Raw genomic sequence first — 19,743 nt, forward strand, 5'->3', positions numbered from 1 at the left:
CTTGTGCTTGCAAGGCAGGCGGGAGAACCACTGAGCTAAATCCCAGGCCCTCTATCCACTTTCTTCTGTCTTGCTGCTACCACCTCACTCTACCCCCATTCCTTTCCTGGAGTGTCATAGTTGTTTTCTACTAGATCCTCTGCTTTTCTCCAATTCATTCTCTACAGAGACAGAAACAACTTTTGCCAATATAAAGTCACACCCAGCAAGCTCTCCTGCCTAAAACCCTTCTTCCACAGCTTAAAGAAAAAATTCAACTCCCTGGGAAAAAAAAAAATCCCAGGGCCTTACTGGAGTCTCTGAGATCCCACACACTTAGCTCTGACACCCACCAGATTCTGTTTCTGCTCCCAGCTCACCCCAGTGAGTCCAGCCTCAACTAGCTTCAGGACAGACCCATCCCTGTTTCCACAACTTTCTGTGGGTTTCTTTACAGCAGTTCACAGCAGTAACTACCCTGGCATGTATTTGTTCACTTAGCTACTGCTCCTTTGGCTGGTATGCAAATTCCCTATCTTCCTAGAATTTAGCACATACTTGACCAAAACAAAAACAAAAACAAAAGCCTGAATGTATGAACACATGATTCTCTGACAATTTTCACAGTCCAGTTTTAAACTAAATGTTAGAACAAAATGCGTTTCCAATTAAAGCAATTTAATTTAATTTTTTTTTTTTTTTTGGTACAAGGGATCGAACTCAGGCCCTTGTACTTACAAAGCAGCAGAACTACTGAGCCAAACCTCTAGCCAAAGCAATTTAATTCTTAAAAGGTAATTTATCCAAAGAGAAAAAAATTTGAACTATTAAGTTACTTGATGTGAAACTTGTTGAAATTTCATTTTATAATATAATGGCTCACTTGTGCATACACTCACTATCCTTTTGGCAATACAGCAAATGTTTTATATATACTAATTAGCACAGAAACTTTATTAAATGAATGCCATGATTAAGGCAAGAGCAATTGTTCAATTTTCCAGAATAAGGTTACATAAAAACCCAAAGAAATAACTGCTAGTAAGTGGCAGAGTCAAAACTGTGGGATTTGAATCCAGTGTCTAGCTCTAAAATATATGCTCTTAAAGAAATAAACTGAAGAAACAAATTGATGTATTTCTCGTGCATTTGCAATATAAAGGCAGATCAGATATTTGGGAACAGTAAATTGAGAAATATTTTGCAAAAGAAATAAAAACCATTATTTTATATTATAAAATTGCAAACAATTTTTGGTTAGCAATGGAAGTGCAACTGATGGTTTTAAGTGTAGTCATCTTTAGAGACTGGGCCGTGGTCCTCAATGCTCTATTCCACAGCATGGTAGAAGGGGGCCTTGGGTGGGTCTCTCATTGTGACAGTAGCATTGTGGGTGTCACCATGAATGCTAAATGCAAACTGATACTTCGGGCAAGCAGCTCATAAAGGGGGGAAAAAAGGTCTCCCAGAAAGATCAGTGGTGCCCATCTAAGAAATACTGACCTAAACAGAACACTTTGGAATGGGCACCTGCTGATTTTGTCTGGTTAGCATTCTTCTTTTCTGGGTAAGACACCCTACTTTTTCTTTGGGAAAGTACCTTCCCTCCACTCCACAAGATCCTGGTGGGTCTGTTAATCAAAGTGTCTTATGCCAAAAGGTGGGATGATGACTCATGTTAAGCAAATCAGACTCTGTTGGGAATCTCATCTTGTGTTAGACGTATAGATGGAACTCAGTCACCGAAAGGCTCCTTTGATGTGTGTAGTTGGAGCCACCCTAGTTCATGTCCTTAATAAGGTAGAATTCTTCTCTCACTACTTCACATGTCACTCTCTTCTTACACGTTTCCATGGAAGCTGGGTGCAGTTCTTCTCTTTGTTCCTCTTTAGGTAAACTGCTTTTTCTTTGGCTTCTTTCAGGAGGTTATCTTTGACATTCTGAAGACTGAAAATGCTATGCCTAGCTGTAGTTTTCAATGTTTATCTTGCTTGGTGTTTTTTTGAGCTTACTGGATCTGTACTTTGATATCTGATATTAATTTGGGAAATTTTCAGTCATTAGTATTTCAAATATTTCTTCTTCTGTGTTGGGAACCACTGCTAACTGACTCAAAGCCCAGAAGCACCTGAAGACCCTGTAAGGACATGACCCCACTGTCTAGCACATACACACAGCAGGACACACTTATGTAAGAATGACTTAGCACAGGCATTCATGCATGTGCCACACGGTCATGTCAGGACACAATGTCGTAATGTCTGATAATGGCTAACATAAGGACTGAGAAATAAAGACATGATGCTCTTGCTGCTGCTTTTAAGGATATCGGCTCTGCATACTTTTTTTTACCCTGGGGGCCTCACCCGTGAGAACACCTGTGTGTTTCCCTTTAACCTGACATTTTGTCTTCCCATACGTGTATATTACATGCTTTGTAATAATATCACGGTTCTTAGATATGCTGCTCTAGTGTTCTTTTGTTTTTTGTGTTTTCAACTTTTATTTCTTTGTTCTGTTTACTTTTTCAGTTTGAGAGATTTCTCTTGAGATATTCTCAAATTGAGAGAGTCTTTCTATAGCTGTGTGTTACCTACTAGTATGGCTGACAAAGACTGTCTGTTTCTGATCTCCAGCATTTCTGTTAGGTTCACAGGATTTCCATCTGTCTTGTTTTGCTCGTGTTGCTGAGACAAAATACCCTACACTCAAAGTTAAAGCAGGAAAGATTTATTTAGCTCACAGTTTGTAGAGGTTTCAGTCCATAATTGGCTGGCTCCAAGGTCTGGTGTGGCAGATATGACTTAGGAGAAAGTTCATGATGGCCAAAAGGTAGCATAAACAACAAGAAAAGTTTTTCTGCTCCTTTTATCTTATGCAGACTATTTAGGGCAGATAGCACTCACACCCTTAGTCCTAGTGCCCTTGGGCCTAGCATTGTACCATGAATCAATGACATAAACGAGATTCAGGCACCTCTGAAAAAGCCCTACTGAAGACCACATGGGGCTTTGGAGGGGGTGGATCTAAACATAAGCCTTATAGAACACCATCTCTCTGCTTACACTGACCAAATATTTTTGCACAATGTCTACTTTATCCATTAAAGCACTCAGCAAACTAATCAGTTATTTTTAATTCCCTATCTTATAATCCATGTCTAGTTCTGGTGTTTGTTCTGTCTTTCTAGTATATGTGCTGCCGAAGTGAGCACTGTTCCGTCTCTCTAAACTATTGTCTTTCTTGTAGTTTGCCCTGTAATTTTTTTTTAAATATTAAGAGCTGGACATGGTGTACTAGGTAAAAGGAACTGCTATAAATAGGACGCCTTTTTTTTAAAAGTATAGGTAAGGTGTAGAGGGAGGGGAAATGTTCTAAGTCTTAGCATTCAGTCTTTCATGAGGCTGTGTTTCTGGGCCACAAAGTACCCAAAGTGCTCCCCAGTCCCATTCCTCCTCCCGCCCTGCTTAGTTGGGACAAGATGGCCACAGTGCAATTGAGTACCTTCCTTCTCCTGCATGGAAGGGACGAGGGGTGGTATTTACCTTTCTGTCTGTAGATGACAATTTGCCCTGTAACCTCATTTCTCTTACAGATCTAAGAAGAGCTGCTGGTTTCAGTTTGATTCACCTTTTAACTTGTTCCTTACATGTAGAAGCAAAATCTGGAAGTTCTTTCAAGGTATAGTTTTTCAGATTTCTTTGAATCTGCCAATTACTCACAGACCTTCCTAAAGACTTCTCCCCTCCCCCTTCCTTCGTCCTTCCTGCTTCTCTCTGGTCGTCTTCTTTCTCTCTTTCTCCCTGCCTCCCCCTTCTTCCCTCACTCTCTCTCTCATTCAATTAATCATTGTGGGTTTCTGTGGTTTACAAAGAATACAAACTGATAACATGGTCACAGGCACCAGAGAGTCAACTGTAGGCAACAACCTTTGAAAAAAGGTGGGAAATTTAAAACTGGTTATTGAAGCAAGACAGGAAAAATAGCAATGAAGTTTCTGTCCATTTTAGGAAGTTAGAAACCAGAGTAATGGAATAAGAGGGTAATGAAGATCAATGAAGTACCTCCTACAAACAGTTGGAACAACCACTGGAAGCTCCTGGAGTCCTCAAAAATAAACTACTCCAAAAAGTCCCTCATCTAGTGATTTATTGAGAACTGCTTCCCCAAATGAGGGACCAATAGGCTAATGACACTAAACTATCAAAAGCATAATCAAATGGCGACTGCTGCTCAAACTGCACCTTTAGATATGAGTCCTTACTAGAGCGAATTAAGTCTCCTGTGGAACTACAATGTATTTATAGAGCTGGTAAATGTATTTCTCCAGTAGGATAGACTAAGAACATAAGTAGTCACTTTCATCTGCTACAAAGAGACCGACTCCAGACACATCAGGTTACACTAGATACATCATATCCACACTGGCCTTCTGAAGACTGCCAGGCTGATGGACCCTGGAGAATAAGAGATACAGATGTCTTTCACATTATCCAGATAACAGGATACAATGAACAGATAGAACCTGCCACTTCAGGAAGTTTCTTATAATTCTATGGTCTGTACCAATTTGAGATCCACACTTTAACATTAAGAATGCACAAGAAACTAGTAGAAGTGGTGGCCTCCAGTGAGGAGACATGACTGGATGATAAGTGCGGGACAGGACTTAAATTTTACTGGACTTAGGTTTTCGACTTAATGTCATGATAGTGCCTTTCTTTTTTTTTTTGGTACTGGAGATCTAACTCGTTTCCTTGGACTTGCGAGGCAGGCAGTGGAACCACTGAGCTAAATCCCCACCCCCATTTCATTATTTTGAATGTGCATTATTCTCATATGTTCTTTTTTATTGTAGTTTATTAGTACATGTATCATATAAGGCTTGTGATAGTAATTATTTACTCAAAATTAATAATAAACAAACATAAAGTGAATGATAACTGCTATACCTTGCACCTGCAATGAGGCAAAATGATTGGCTGATAAATCCAGAACTCTGAAGGCAGCATGTACTGCACAAGATATCTGCTAATATCCACTGGCTTGGTAGTAAAACTAAGCAACAGTCACTGCAAAATAGGCCCATGCTGAATGTTCTGTCATGCAGCTATATGGTCTAGGAGATCCAAGCTGTTTCAAAAGTGTAGAAGGTCTGGGTTATGGGAACAGTCTATGGTAGAACTCAGCAATTGCACTGATCTTCAAACCACAAAGCAGGGTGTGCTCAGCAGCACTCTATCATCATGTGCAAAGTATGTCTGCTTGGTCAAAAAGCATAAGTGAGGCTGGTTTCTGGAGTCTATCTGTATTTGCTTGCTGTGTTATCCAATTTTTAAGGTTTCCTTCTCTTTCGTTTTTTTTCTACTACATATATAGAGTATATTATTAACAGACAAATTTTCTATTTAGTCTATAATTTACAAAATATAACACAGTGATGGGAAGAATAGAACCTGACACTATCCAGAACTCCTACACTTAAGTTGCATGCACAAACTGGGTATTACTTACTGTGAGTTAGCTCTCTTTTTTTAAGGAAGAAAGAGCTAAATTATGTTACCTAGAAGAGTTTTAAAAATTCTGCTTATAAAAAGCAGTAGGTTTGAATGTCCTGGCTAGTCAGAAAATGAAACATGATGAATATATGTGGGTTTTGCTTACCTATTACAACTTATACTTACTCTGTGGAGGGGGGGAATATATATATATACACACACACACATATATATATATATACACACATACATACACACACACACAAACACATACATACAACACACTTTTGCTTTGAATAACTGCCATCTTTCCTTCTCTATTGTCTTAGTGTGACTATGGGAAAAGTATTTATTCTTAGAAATCAGGGAGTTACAGAGGTCTCACAGATAAAACTATTAGCTGAGAAATATAGTATACAGGTAAAATGAATTTCTTACCTGTTTGTCTAACACCATTCAAGAAGAGCAGACTTTAACCAAAAAGGAGTAGCTTACATTTGATTCATTTACAGAGTATGTGGTCCGAGTGAAATTTTGTGGTAAATGTTTCATGACTATTTAAAATGAACAAAAAAGTACATAAAAGAAAAATAAACCCCCATGTACCCATTAACTAATTCAAATAATTGCCAAACTTCTTCCATTTTTAAAGCAAACGACAGATTTATATTACTTTACCCAAAATAGTTTTATTTGTATCTCTTTTATTCTAAGGACTCACAAAAGAAGAAATTTAATTACAATATCTTTTTTACATGCAACAAAACTAACAATATCATCTAACAGAATGTTTACATTTTTTCAGAATTCCCTATATATTTGTTCATATTACTTTGTTTACATTAGGATTCAAACAAGATCATGTACCAGTATTACCTATGGTCAATAAAGATATTTCTCCTTTATTCTATAGTAATTATCCTTTTAAAAACATTTCATATCATTTATTCCCTAGAAAAACTAAGAGCTTTCATCTATGCCTTCCATACTCTGCAGTTAGCTGATTATATCTCTGTGACGGTGTTTAACTTGTTTCACTATCCCCTCTATTTTTTGAGAATGGATAGACTTGATTAGGTTCAGGTTCAATTCTTTCACAAGAATACTTCACTTGTGGTGCTGTATACTTTCACTCAAACCAGAAGGCACATAATATTTAGTCTTCTCAAATTTCACAATACAGAATTCAGTGAATTCAGGTACTTTCAATCTAATCCATCCACTATAATTTATCATCAATTTCTTCACTAATGATTTTAGGATCCACTGATAATCATTTTAAATCCGTTATGAGTTTAAAAATAGTGATTTTCTAATTTTATCCATCCTCTTAATTTTATGATGATTCTTGATGTACAAGTGTTTGCTAACACACTATATACACTAATGTAACAAACAAAGAAAATGTGGTTCTTATATACAGTGGAGTGCCACTGTGCCATAAAGAAGGATAAACTTGAAACATTTTTAGGTAAATAGATGCACCTTGAGACAGTATTTCTAAGTAAAATAAATCAGATATGCATGTTTAAATTTTGCAGAAACTAAAAGCACAAATAAGGACCAAAATAGATTAAAGATATTAAGAAGTAAGAAAAAAATGTTCAAATGGGAAGGGAAACAGAGAGGGAGAAGCAGGAAAGGAAAGAAGGGAGCAGAGAAAAAAAAAACAAGGAAAAAATTGAAACAAAGTTTTTGTAAATAAGGAGGGGAAGGGCAATGAGGAGAAAAGAATCAAGGTACATTATGAAGAGGTACAAATTCCCTAAGATGAATGTGATCATTATGTATATCAAAAATATACCAACAAAATTTTTAAATAAATTATGCTTTAATTAAAAAATAAAAAAATTTAAAAGCAAATAGCACAGCAAGTTAGAAGGAAATCTACATTTTCCATTTCATAAGTAATTTTTTAATTAGCACTTACCAAGTCCCTAAGGAATCAAAGTAAGCCATGATTTCACCTTCTCCCTACATACAGACAAAAACAACAGAAATTGTTGCTACATCCAGTATATATTTGCAGGCAAAAATAAAATGACCTTCAGAAATTTCTATGCAGAGGGGAAAGTCCCATAAGCAGAGAGACTCAGTAGAGACCATATTTGTTAATTTTCCTGATTTTCTGTAGGGCTGAAAGGGTATTTTGTAGGCAGGAGGTGAGGAGAGAGAGCGACAACATCAGCTATAGAGGCTTGTTCCAAGCAATGTCCACTGAAGATCATCACATTCACCTTTCTCATTTATAAACTACCCAAAAATTGTTTAGTTGCTTTCTAGTACTATTTCATGAACTCAAACCGCAAAGTAACAAAGATATATCATATCTACAAAGGCTTATACTCTAAACACAACAGAAACATGGCTCCAGTTCAAGACAGTCCAGGAGATGAAATGGCAATACTGCAGGGAAAAGGCTTTCTCATTTCTCTGCCCTTTGGGACAATCTCCAAAAGTGTCACAGGAATAAATACGCTTCACCAGGAATTCAGAGTTTACCACTTTTGTGCCACAATTTCTACAACAGGGCTGGGAATTTAGCTCAGTGGTGCCGTGGTCTGCCTCGCAAGCACAAGGTTTTGAGTTCAATTCCCAGTATCAAGGAAAAAACAAAAACAAAAAACAAACAAATAAAAAAACTTCACTCAAAATTTCTACAACATGTCTTAGGGGAGGAAAGGATCTCCCAATACCAGGGACAAATTTTGACTTGTATAAATTCTAAATGTTTTGAAAGTTTATATGCTTGAACTTTACTGAAGATCCCCAAAAACTTTGTTTATATATTTGTCAATATTTACCATATTAGAAATTAAAACCTAGAAAATTTTAAAACAGAAGAATACACAAACACATATCACATTAGCTTCCAGAGTGATGACCTCATCATATATCATGTAACTCTTAACAACTTCACCATGTTAGTGAGCGAACAAGAGTGGAAGGGACAACTAAAGCCTTAGCATTAGAAAACTGTCCCTTGTTAACCTCCTAAAAGGGTCTCAGGAAGACCCAAGCCACATTTTTAAAAGGTGTGGTATAGACCACTCATAGTATTTCCATTTGCCCTCTTGTCAGCTATAGAAATGTCATGTTGTATCATTTCCTGGCCTTTGGCTAAGATCAAGCATAGATATGGCCTGTTATACAACTCTAGGCTAAACTGAGCTTTGGCTAAAGGATTCCTAGGAGACTCTGCCTCAATTTTAAAAGTTCACTTTTTCCATTTTAGACACTGCCTTTAGTCTTCACGTAACACTAGAATAGTAGAAGTCACATTAAGACCTAGGAGTAACAACACCTAAGAGGACTGGGCAACACACCACAAGTGGCAGAGCAGAAAGATACTTGTGCTCTCACTAGCATAGCTGAGGCCACGAAGGTACATTTCTTCTAAAACTACTTTCCATTGGGTTTTCTGTTACCTGCAGTCAAAAGCACCCTAATGATACATCTCAGAACCTAGTTTCTGAGCACATTTTGAAAACCACAGATGCCTGCAGTGCTTGACACACAGTAGGATCTTGATTAATGTGTATTGAATAAATGTGTGAAAAGATAAGTAAACAAACCTGATACCTGTTGTAGGAGATGAAGACAGATAAAATTTAGACTCATTTCATGTTGATAGAAGTTCTTGTAGCTCCCAGAGTGTCAACATTTAAAATATAGCTCATTATAACCTGCACGATGGCTTTGTCAGAAAATATTTAATCCACCTCCTCAAAATATAATCAAACATAAAATTAAGATGTTTACATTCAACTATACTTAGCTTGACAACATTTTCTTCTTGATTGCTGAAAGGCTCTGATAGTTTGTTTCATTTACTAAAAGGTAATGTTTCTTTGCTTCACTATTATAAGTAAGATTGGTTGGTTACTCCCATGTGTGGCATTTTATGTCTAAAGTGACAATAAAATATTCTTGTATCTAGGAATTGCTCATTTTTAAAAAAGTGGTATTTTTCCTCTTAAAAACAATGAGGTTTTTAAGAAAGGTTCCACTAGGAGGAGCTGGCTTTTTCTCTGTTGAGTCAGCAGGGTTTTTACCTCAGAGGCAGTCTAATCAGAAACACAGACCTGAAATTTGCAGATGATTTCAAACCAACCTCAATCATAAACAGAACCTGGGCAGAGGCAACTTCAAACCAGGTGTAGAGCATGTGTATACACACTTCAGATGACTTTGTAGTGAATTATGGAAATTTAATCTAGCAGATAACTCAGAATGTACTAAGTCAATCCTTTTAACGTGTACCCAGCCATGTGGGGAGGAGAAGATTCTTTCTGGACCTGTCTTCAAAGCACAAGAATCTTTTGGCCACAGTGCTTACCTTCACAGCTGCCAAGATAGAGACCTTGGCCTTGTTCTCCATCAGAGTACCAAAGGGCTGTCACTCCAACTTGAAAAATAATGTTTCCTCCCCAAAATTTCTGATACAAATAGTGATTACTTATTTTCCTTGCTTTTTTGCCTTCATTTATCTGATAGTAAGACAGAAAAATGAGCTGAGGAGCTCACTGACTAAAATACTAGAAATCTTGTCTTTGTGACTAGTGAATAGGCTCTAAATTATTTCTACCACTGGGTCCACTAGTAATGTATTACTAGAAATAAAAACAAGTGAAAAAAAACCCCTACATCTTATTATATTACAAGCTACTTTACAACAGAAACTCCTCAAAACACTGTAAATGAAAATATGACAGTGTTCCCTGCTCTCAAGCAACCTGTGGTTAATGAGGAACTCGAGCCTTATAAGAAGTTAAAATTTAACAGATGATAAGAAGGGCTGGAAGAAGAAAGGAAAATATGAGGTGCTACAGGGAGCATCAAGAAGGGGTGTTAACCCAGCATGCAGTGTCAGATTCTCCAGAGAGAAAAAAACACCTGAGCTAACCAAGGTCATGATAAATGAGCAGGAGCAAGCCAGGCAAAAATATCAAAATCAAACACAGGATGCTTACTGCACTACATAGGAAGAGTTCAGCTACAGTATGATCTGTGCTCCTCCAATGTAAAATAAAAATTGCTGAGTGCTCCCAGTACAGTCTGAAATCATTTTTGTTCTGTCAGGTATTAACAAACATATGCTAGTAAAATACTAGGCTTATAACTCTTATACAACTACAAAATATACAAATTAACAAAATTACAAATGTGTACCAATATAATAAAACCTAACAACAAATCTAAAAGTAAGTAGAATTTAAGTTAGTATCACTGACTTAATGTGCTCAATGAGGTTACTGAAACTCACTTTGGACAAATCATGTGAAACTGGTCCATATGCTGTAGGCAGGTTCTGTTGAGTTTACAGCCACTGCTACATGCTGAGGCTAACTTCACTTGCTTGCCACTTTTCTCTTTTGAGCTACTGGGAAACAGAAAGCTCCTAGGGAGCTCAAACATTACTTACATTTTCACATCTTTTCTTTTGTAGTACCGCAGTACACGTAAAGTAGTGCAACTTGGCACCCATACAAACATAACTGCAGGCACTGAAATCGTAAGACACTATTTAGTTGGAAGTGGAGGCAATTAGGTGTTTAGAAACATGACTTTAAAAATTACCTTCAAAATGAAAAATAGAAGGTGAAATATTTGTCAAGAACCAAAGCATCTAATAAATCCCACCTGCTTAATCTCTCATCTTTTGGGGTTTGCAAGCTCAGAAGGAGTTTAAATAACTATGTTTGGGCCACTGAACTCACATGAAAAAACATTCTTGTGGTTAACTTTTAGTACTATGCAAATCCAAGTATCTGGCTTTATTTTCTTTAAACTCTGATCACGTGACTTCCAGTTAAGATGGCACAATAAATTTTCTCTTTGATGGATTCGCTCTACTCTAAACACAGAGCAACCAGAGGGGAAGTATACAAAGAAAAACAAAAACAAAAATGCAAACCAGCTCAAACACACACACACACACACACACACACACACACACACACACATGCATATGTATATAAGTATATACAAACATATATACATATGTATATAAACACATTTCATATTATATATGTTGTGTGTTATTTATTTATTTATTTTCTGGCTGCAAACTAAACTGGATGAGAACCAAATCAAATTTCCTCATAAGGTCAACATTAAACCTACCCACTGAATTTTATTTGGTTCTCATCCAACTTGGTTTTCTACCAGAATTGTGGAAAGAATCAAGTTTGTGAACCCAGCTACACACACACACACACACACACACACACACACACACACCTACCTTTATCAAGCCTTTATAAATGAATGGCAGTTTGGCATAGGAAGTGCTATGCAGCTCTATTGAAAAGCAAGGCACAGAAGAGTTCTGAATGTCTCACTAGGATAAAATCTTGGTTAGAAGTCTAATATACCAGATTTGTCTGTGTTTTAACTGAAATTTGTAGACTGGGATATTTTTGGCCCATTGTAGCCTACAGAAGTTAATTCAAGAACCTTGCACAAAGTGCAGTTTGTAACTATAAACAGCTAGAGTGTTCAGTGCTGGGTATAAACTAGATACATGGAATGGAGTCTGCCTACCTGCAGTACTAATTTACAGAGTGCACCTATTATCAGGCCTTTCTAAAGAATGGCAATTTGGCATAGGAGATGACACACACACACACACACACACACACACACACACAAAGGAGAGGGAGGGGGAGAGTAGAGAGAGGAGAAAGGAGAGGGGAGCGGGGAGAGGGAGAGGGTAAATTCCAAAGGTTGCAGCCTTATGCCTCCTATGCATAAACACCAAAAATAGGCAATTAAATGGGAGGTTTGGGCTCTACAAGACTTAGCCACAAAGGTCTTTGGAACACTGTTTGAAGGCAGGACTGCAGATGGTAACTGGAGCGCCATTCTTCTACTCCTAAGAAAGTTGTGCTGAGCCGGGGATTTAGCTCAGGGGTTCCAAGTTCAGTGGGGGTGGGGGGTGGGCCGAGGCACACAGCTGTCCCATGGAGAGGCATTCTGGGAAGGATGGAGAACAGGTCACCCAAGACTAGGAACTAATGAAGCAGCCTGTGAATGCCCATGTAAATAAACCATACTACCAACCTGGTTATGGACTGAAGCTCTCTGGAAGCCATAGACAACTAAATGGATGCTGAGCAGGGAAGATGAGCAAGACAGGAGGTGGTAAATGAATGAAAACAACAACAAATATATATATTAAATTAAAAAACTAGATAAACAGTTCTAAAATACAGGATGAACTCTAATGCCAGTAAAGCCAACTAATGAAACCAGATTACAAATTCATTTTGGATGAAATTAATCATTCCAACAAAGCAAGTATATTTAAGATGTTAAAAATCCCAATAAAATTATATTTAAGGCTCATTTAAAAAAGCTAATTAATAAAGAATAAAAAATTCTAAAACAAGGTAGAATTAAAACAAAAGATAACTAAAAAGGAATTAACTAGGAATTGTGTAAGGAATACATCCAGTAAAATAAATCAGTACATAAAGATACCTTAGACTGAACAGAATTAAAGAAACAACAAGCAAATTTGGAGATAATACTAAGGAATTCACTCAGAATGCAGTGCACAAAGAAAAGAAAAATATGAAACAGCAAGCAAGAAACATTAAGGACAAATCCATAAACTATCTGGGAGTCACAGCACAAGAAAAGTGAAAATAGTAGAGAAGAAGAAAAACAGATAAAATCTGAGAATGTCCAGGAAATGCCTACGTCCTCAGACTAAAAGTATAATCTAAATTCTGAGAAAGATCACTGAAATAAATAAGGAGATAATAAAACTCAAAAAATCCATATAAACTAAAACACTATAAAAAGGAAACCTTAAAAGCTACAAGGAAGTACCCCAACTTGCCAAAGTACACTGAACTTCTATTGGCTCTGCTGGGTCCCAAAACAGACTGGTCCTTTCCCCTGCTGGGTATTAGCAATTAAAAGAATCATACCACAGGAATGTATGCACAACCATGTTCATAGCAGCACAGTTTGTAATAGCTAAAACTTGGAAACAGCCCAGCTGCCCATCAATTGAACACTGGATAAATAAAATGTGGTTTTAAAAAAATAAAATGGAGTACTATTCAGCCATAAAGAATGATAAATTAGAGACATTTATAGCTAAATTGATGCACACTGAGGTGATACTTGTAAGTAAAATAAATACGACACTCATGTTTAAATACCCAATAGATTCTCTGGTGTGAGAAATGGAAGTGTAAATAAGGATCAAAATGTATAATAGATAACGTGAAACAGGAAGAAAAGGTGCAAAGGGGAAGGGGAAGTGGGAGCTGTAGGGGAAAGGAAAGAGGGGAATGGAATTAACAAGAGAAAATAAAAAAATGGAAACAAAGTCTTTGTAAATAGAGAGGGGTAGAGGGGTTGAAGGGAGGGAATGGGGGAAAAAATAAGAATCAAGATAGATTGTGTAAAGGCACAAATCTCCATAGATGAATGTCATTATATTATATACCTAAAATGTACCAATAAATTAATTTTTAAAAAAAGTTTGGCCTCGCAGCCTCTGGGGATGGCAGTAACTGAATGGGTCAGGTGAGTACACCCAAGTTGATGCAAGTCTCACTAGCACTTTGCTTCTTTCTTCACAGCTGGTGGACATACAATGAAGCAAACATTTTTCACTTTAGACAACCTCCGTAGAAACTTGCTGAAAAAGCAGACCCCAAATGCTTCTGGCAAATTATAGTTAACAGGAAATTGTTTTCCCTGGGATGAAGACTCACTTTGAATGTAAATTAATCTTCCTTGCCCATCATGCTTCTGCCAGTACCGCCAAATGTAGACTTTACCAGATTCCTCATTCACCATTACTATGGGCCACGGAAATCATTAAACAAAAGTGGTTCATTGTCTGCTATTGTTATTACTACCTGCTTTTTGAGCTCAATGTTTTCTCCTCTCTATTCCTTCATGACTTACATATTATTCTACCATACATTTATTTCACTCTATTGCATTTAGTTGAAGCTAAAGAGAAGAGAAACAGAAACAATGTTAGCTTGAGTTATGTGGAAAGGAACTTGACTTGGGAGATCTGATGAATTATAATTTTAAAAAATGGTCTTTGGAAAACTAGTAACATAAAATACGGGGTCAAGGGAGGGCAGGAGTATGGGGAAAAAATGAGAACCAAGATCTGTCACGTAAAGGTACAAGATCCCGATGATGAATGTAACTGTACTGTATACCTAAAAAGTATCAATAGGGGCCGGGGGTTTGGCTCGGTGGTTCTGCCACCTGCCTCGCAAGCACAGGGCCTGCATTCGATCCTCGGGACCAAAAAACAAACAAACAAACAAACAAAAAGTACCAGTAAACTCAATAAAAAGAACAACAACAACACAAAAAAACCCCCAAATTATTTAGATAAAGACCAGTGTCACAAATATTTTCTTTAAAATCTAGCTTTCCCCAGAAAGCAGAGCTCAGACAGGCTAGAAAGTAAAGGCCTGAATTCACCACCCAGTTTCCACAAGCATAGGAAACCCTCTTAACCAAATCAGCCATGTGGTGCTCTCCGGGTGGTGTGAGTGGCGTCACCCACAGCGATCCCCAGGGACACAGGCCTCGAACCTTTCTGGAACAGAAGCTGTGCTGTGGCACGAGAGCACCATCTACTAAAGTTCTTCCAAGGGACAATTCAATCCATGTGCTGAAGAAAATGACTCAAAAAACATGACTTCAAGTCATTTCAAACAGCTGGCAGTGGCTCCTTCTCCTTTAAAAAGAGAATGAGTGCTTGCCAAGACCTCCTGAAAATAAAGTGTGCCTTCATACTCCTCCAACTTTCAATTACAAGAAAATGAGTCTCCCACAAAGCTGCAGCTCAGCTATCCTAGTGAATACTGCTGTTTCTATATCCCTCCTCCTCTACCTGTTTCCTAGGTTTTTAATTTCCCCTGACAAAAAATCCTTAAGAGTAGAAGCAGTAGTTCTAACAAGTCTGAAAAGGATATATGTAAAATTAAGTCCATCGAATTTTAAGCACATAAAGCAAAGTAATTAGGGAATTGTATTTCTTCAAACTCATTTGAAGATGATCACAACAGTCCCTCTGCCCTCAAGGAGCTTAAAATGATCGGAGAAGCTCCAGATCAGCCAGGCTTGGAGTCAGATATCTATTAATGAAATAGAATTTATTTATTTATTGATTTTTTGGTACCGGGGATTGAACTCGGGTCCTTGTGCTTGCAAGGCAGGCCACTGACCCGCTGAGCTAAATCCCCGGCCCTGAAGTAGAATTTAAAAATTACAAAGAAAAAGGTGATTTAAGTAACACAAGGTAGAACTGTTTGCTTCTGCTATGCTGAATATAAAGAATACACCGAATATAAATAACACCATGACAAAAAGAAGGTTCTTTGCAAAGACCTTCACAGCTTACATGCCAAGTTCAAAATCCCTGACACAAGCTCACTAGAATGACTCACATAAACTCTAGCCTGTTTATCATTCAGCTTTGTTTAATTTTATTGGTCTGGTGGAGACACTTCACAAGTCACTGTATGAATAACCTCCATGCCTTCGTTGTGCTGGAAGGGCAGTAGAATTTGTTTATTTCAAGCAAATCTGAGCACCCTCTCCTTAAGACATAGTCAAGGAAGAAATACTCTCCAAGTATTGGTATCTGCTGCTGTTGGTAAGATAGCAACTTGCTAATGTGGAAATTATAAAAACTTCAAAAAAATATAAATGTATTGGTATTTCAGTTACTTCACAGGAAAAAAGATACATGAGAAAAACCAAGCACAATTATCTAGTGCATAAATGACTATGCTAAATATGAAGGTTATACAGCTTGCCTCATGGGAAGGACCACCAGGGGCAGAGTATAAATCCAACAGAATATGGAAACTTCTGAGAAGAGACCTGGTGAAAAAGAATGAGGCTGTGCAGGGACAAATTCTCAGTTAAAAGCAACTGATTATTTAACATAAGCAAAGCAGGAAAAATCCCATCCTGCATTCAGAGACCCACAGAAGTAAAAACAAAACAAAAGAATAATATTATAATTAGTTGTTTAATGTAAAACACCACAATGTCAGAATATACTAACAGGGTTCTAGCAAAAATTTAGTAGCCGTGGCAGATTTGGTCCAGTTTTGTTCATTAAAATTTCTGGTAATTCCTAATGTAGTAGATATATCTGTAGTTACCTTTCCAGCATCTATCACCACCTTCCTCCTTTTTAAAAAACCCAAACTTCCCAGCCAGCAGATCTGATGAAATAACAATGTGCTGATTGGCTAACCACCATGATCATCAACCAGGGACTATTTTGCACCATAGGTGACCTCTAAAAATGTCTGAAGACATATTTGGTATTCACTTCTGGGAAGAGGGTGTCACTGGCATCAGGTGGACACAGTCCAGGCATACTACTAAATCTGTTATAGTTTGTATGGAGTTTGTTCCCCAGAGGTTCATGTGCTAGGCACTTAGCCTTTGGTGCAAAGGTATGAAAGTGGTGGAATCTTTAAGAGGTGGGTCTAGTACAAGACAATTAGGTCATGTAAGGGTGCTGTCATTGGAAGGGATTAATGTTGGTTTCAAGAGGTGAGTTTTTTCAAGAATAAGTTGTTATAAAGCAAGGCGTCCTATTTGCTTGAATCCTCCTGTACGCGGCTGTTTCCCTTCTCGCTTTCTGACATGTCATTATACAAAAGGGGCCTTCACCAGATGCTCAATAGATGTAGCTGCCCACTCTCACACTTTTGGCTTCCAAAGCTATGAACTAAACACATGAATCGCTTTTTTTTTGGTACCGGGGATTGAACTCGGGTCCTTGCGCTTGCAAGGCAGGCCACTAAACCGCTTAGCTAAATCCCCGGCCCAAATCTCTTTTCTTTATAAAGTATCAGCTTCAAGTTATTTCTTAATAGCAGCACAAAACAGACTAATAAAATATATTTTAGTGCATAGGACAGACTCTCAAAAGAAAGAATTATTCAGCTGAAATGTCCATCACTCACATGTTAGTACATGACACCTATGAAGATACCTTAAAGGAGTGACAGTACTTGTATGGCAAAGGAGGTGATTAAGTTAAGGATCCTGACAGGAGTTTATCCTGAATTATCAAGGTGAACCACAAATGCAATCATATGTATCCTTATGAGTGAGAGAGGAGTCTGGAGACAGACCCCTGAAAGCAAAGATGAGAAGACAGAAGCAGAGATTAGAGTGATGTGGCCCCAGCCTAGGAATGCGGCAGGACTAGAGCCTCTTATAGTCCACAGAGGGAATACAGCCCTGCCAGATTTCAGACTTCTGCCCTCCAAAACTATGACAAAGCAAGTTTCTGTTATTTTAAGCCATCAAATTTATAACAAAATTTCAATGGCAACCTCAGGAAACTATTAGAGAACCCTACAAGGACATATATGAATTGCAAACCACAAGAAGGAAAGCAAACTAACATCTTGGTTTTTGTTGGTCTCTCCCTCTCCCCCCACTCCTCTCCCTCCCTCCCTCTTCATCTCCCTCCCCACCCAATCATCTTCCATGACTCAGGAAGGTTCCACACCAAGAGTTTCTTCTCCTGTTTGAATGGAAGTTTAAAGTCTGTCACCTGGCTATTAACCTTCCATCTATCCTGCCAAGCTTTCTCTTTCTTTTTGATTGAGGCAACAAAGCATCATTTGGGGACATTTTATGTACACAGTGAATTGATTTACTTCTGAGTTACTGTCTACTGCTTATATAAAAAGCTTTTCATTGCTCAGTGATGTATTTTTTCTATTTGTGGAAAATATTTTCATGTCTTAGATTGGAACAGAGCACATCTTTTACCATTAAGGCCACAGAAATAATTTTTCATTCGCTAGCTTTTCTATTAGTGGTAGGTTTTAGGAATGAATTAATGTCATTAAGTGAGGGGTAGGTATATTTATTTCATCTATACCACAAGTCTGAAAGTGGCCTAGTTTCTTCACTCACTTTATTTACGTCTTATTCTGTAGGCCCTATAGGCTACTCAGTGGTCCAGCCCAACCCCTTCACTTCATAGCAGAGAGAGTAGGGTGGAGAGGGATGAATTACCTGCTAAAGACCATCAACCTGGTTAGAGTCCCAGTAAGGACAGAATCTATGTCCCCAGTTTTATGAAAGAACTAAAGAAAATATAAATATAGAAGATTTTTCTTTTTTGAGAAAAGATTAAGTGCTATAGGTATACTTTAGCCTATAAAAGGGAACAGTGGTGAATGAATGCCCACAGGTTAAAATATAAATATATGTATTGACTGACTGAGGATATGGTGACATATATTTATATACATTAATCATCAAATTTGGGTTTTCTATCTCATTTGTGTGTATCATATCTCAAGGAGTCTTCATGACTCTAATTTATAGAACTCTATTATTCTAGAGTTTGCTGGCATTTTAGGCAATTCCCCTATCTCAAATAAATGGAGGAAGGGAGTGTGATGAAAAGACTACAACACAAGTTCTAAAGGCTGATACCCAAGACAAGAGTTAGCTGGATCAAACAGGAACTGGGCCTAGAAGTTCCTGGCACTATCCATCATGGGTCTCCATGTGTCTTCTCTACCCTACGGCTTTTCTCTGTAGACCAGCTTCCTGGGCTGTCTCCTTTCCCCTGCCTTGCATATGGCTACATATTGTCTATACTGTAATTCAAAACCTGGTCACATCTCTAAATGGTATTTCAGCTCAAGGACTCATTATCCTATAATCAGCTCAGTATCCCAATTCCTTTTCTCAGGGAAGAGAACTTAATTGGCCTAATCCAGCCAATGGAGCCTCTTGAACTGGTTTCTTCTAGATCACTTGTTCAGTGACAAAGACCACCAGTTAACAGGTACTAACATCTGGGCAGACTTGAAAAACGTGTACACAAGGAGAGAATGACAGCATGTATATAGATAGACCTCAAGAGTTATATGTTTTTCTAGTTAAGACTACCTAGAATGATTATACTATTTCTGTATTTGATATCTTTGGAAGAAATGCCCACATATAAAGAGAGCAGGAACCACCTTAAAATTTCTTTTAGCTTCATGAGTCTAGAACAAAACCCTATTACTCTGGGCTGTCCTGTCATACTTTTTATCATTTCTCCAGAAGTAAACTAGCAGACCATCAAGGAGATCTCAGGAAATGAACAAACATCTCTGATATACAGTATGGTCACCAACTTGCCAGTATTTGGGTAAGGAAAAAGATTAAGGGGACTATGCAAGCAGTCCCTATATGAATAAAATCATAACAGATCTAGTTCCTTAAC

The 19,743-nt window shown here is 37.7% G+C and overlaps 1 protein-coding gene across 1 annotated transcript in view; it reads right to left on the reverse strand.

Annotated features, from left to right (window-relative positions):
• Positions 1-19,743, reverse strand: part of Fancc (FA complementation group C) — a 196,551-nt gene that overhangs the window by 124,474 nt on the left and 52,334 nt on the right. Inside the window, 1 exon segment of the mRNA XM_010636140.3 lies at positions 7,408-7,451. The gene's annotated coding sequence lies outside the window, so the exon portion shown is untranslated.

The sequence above is a fragment of the Fukomys damarensis genome, unplaced genomic scaffold, assembly GCF_012274545.1.
Source record: "Fukomys damarensis isolate Sample0158 unplaced genomic scaffold, DMR_v1.0_HiC HiC_scaffold_27, whole genome shotgun sequence".
NCBI classification, from domain to species: domain Eukaryota; kingdom Metazoa; phylum Chordata; class Mammalia; order Rodentia; family Bathyergidae; genus Fukomys; species Fukomys damarensis.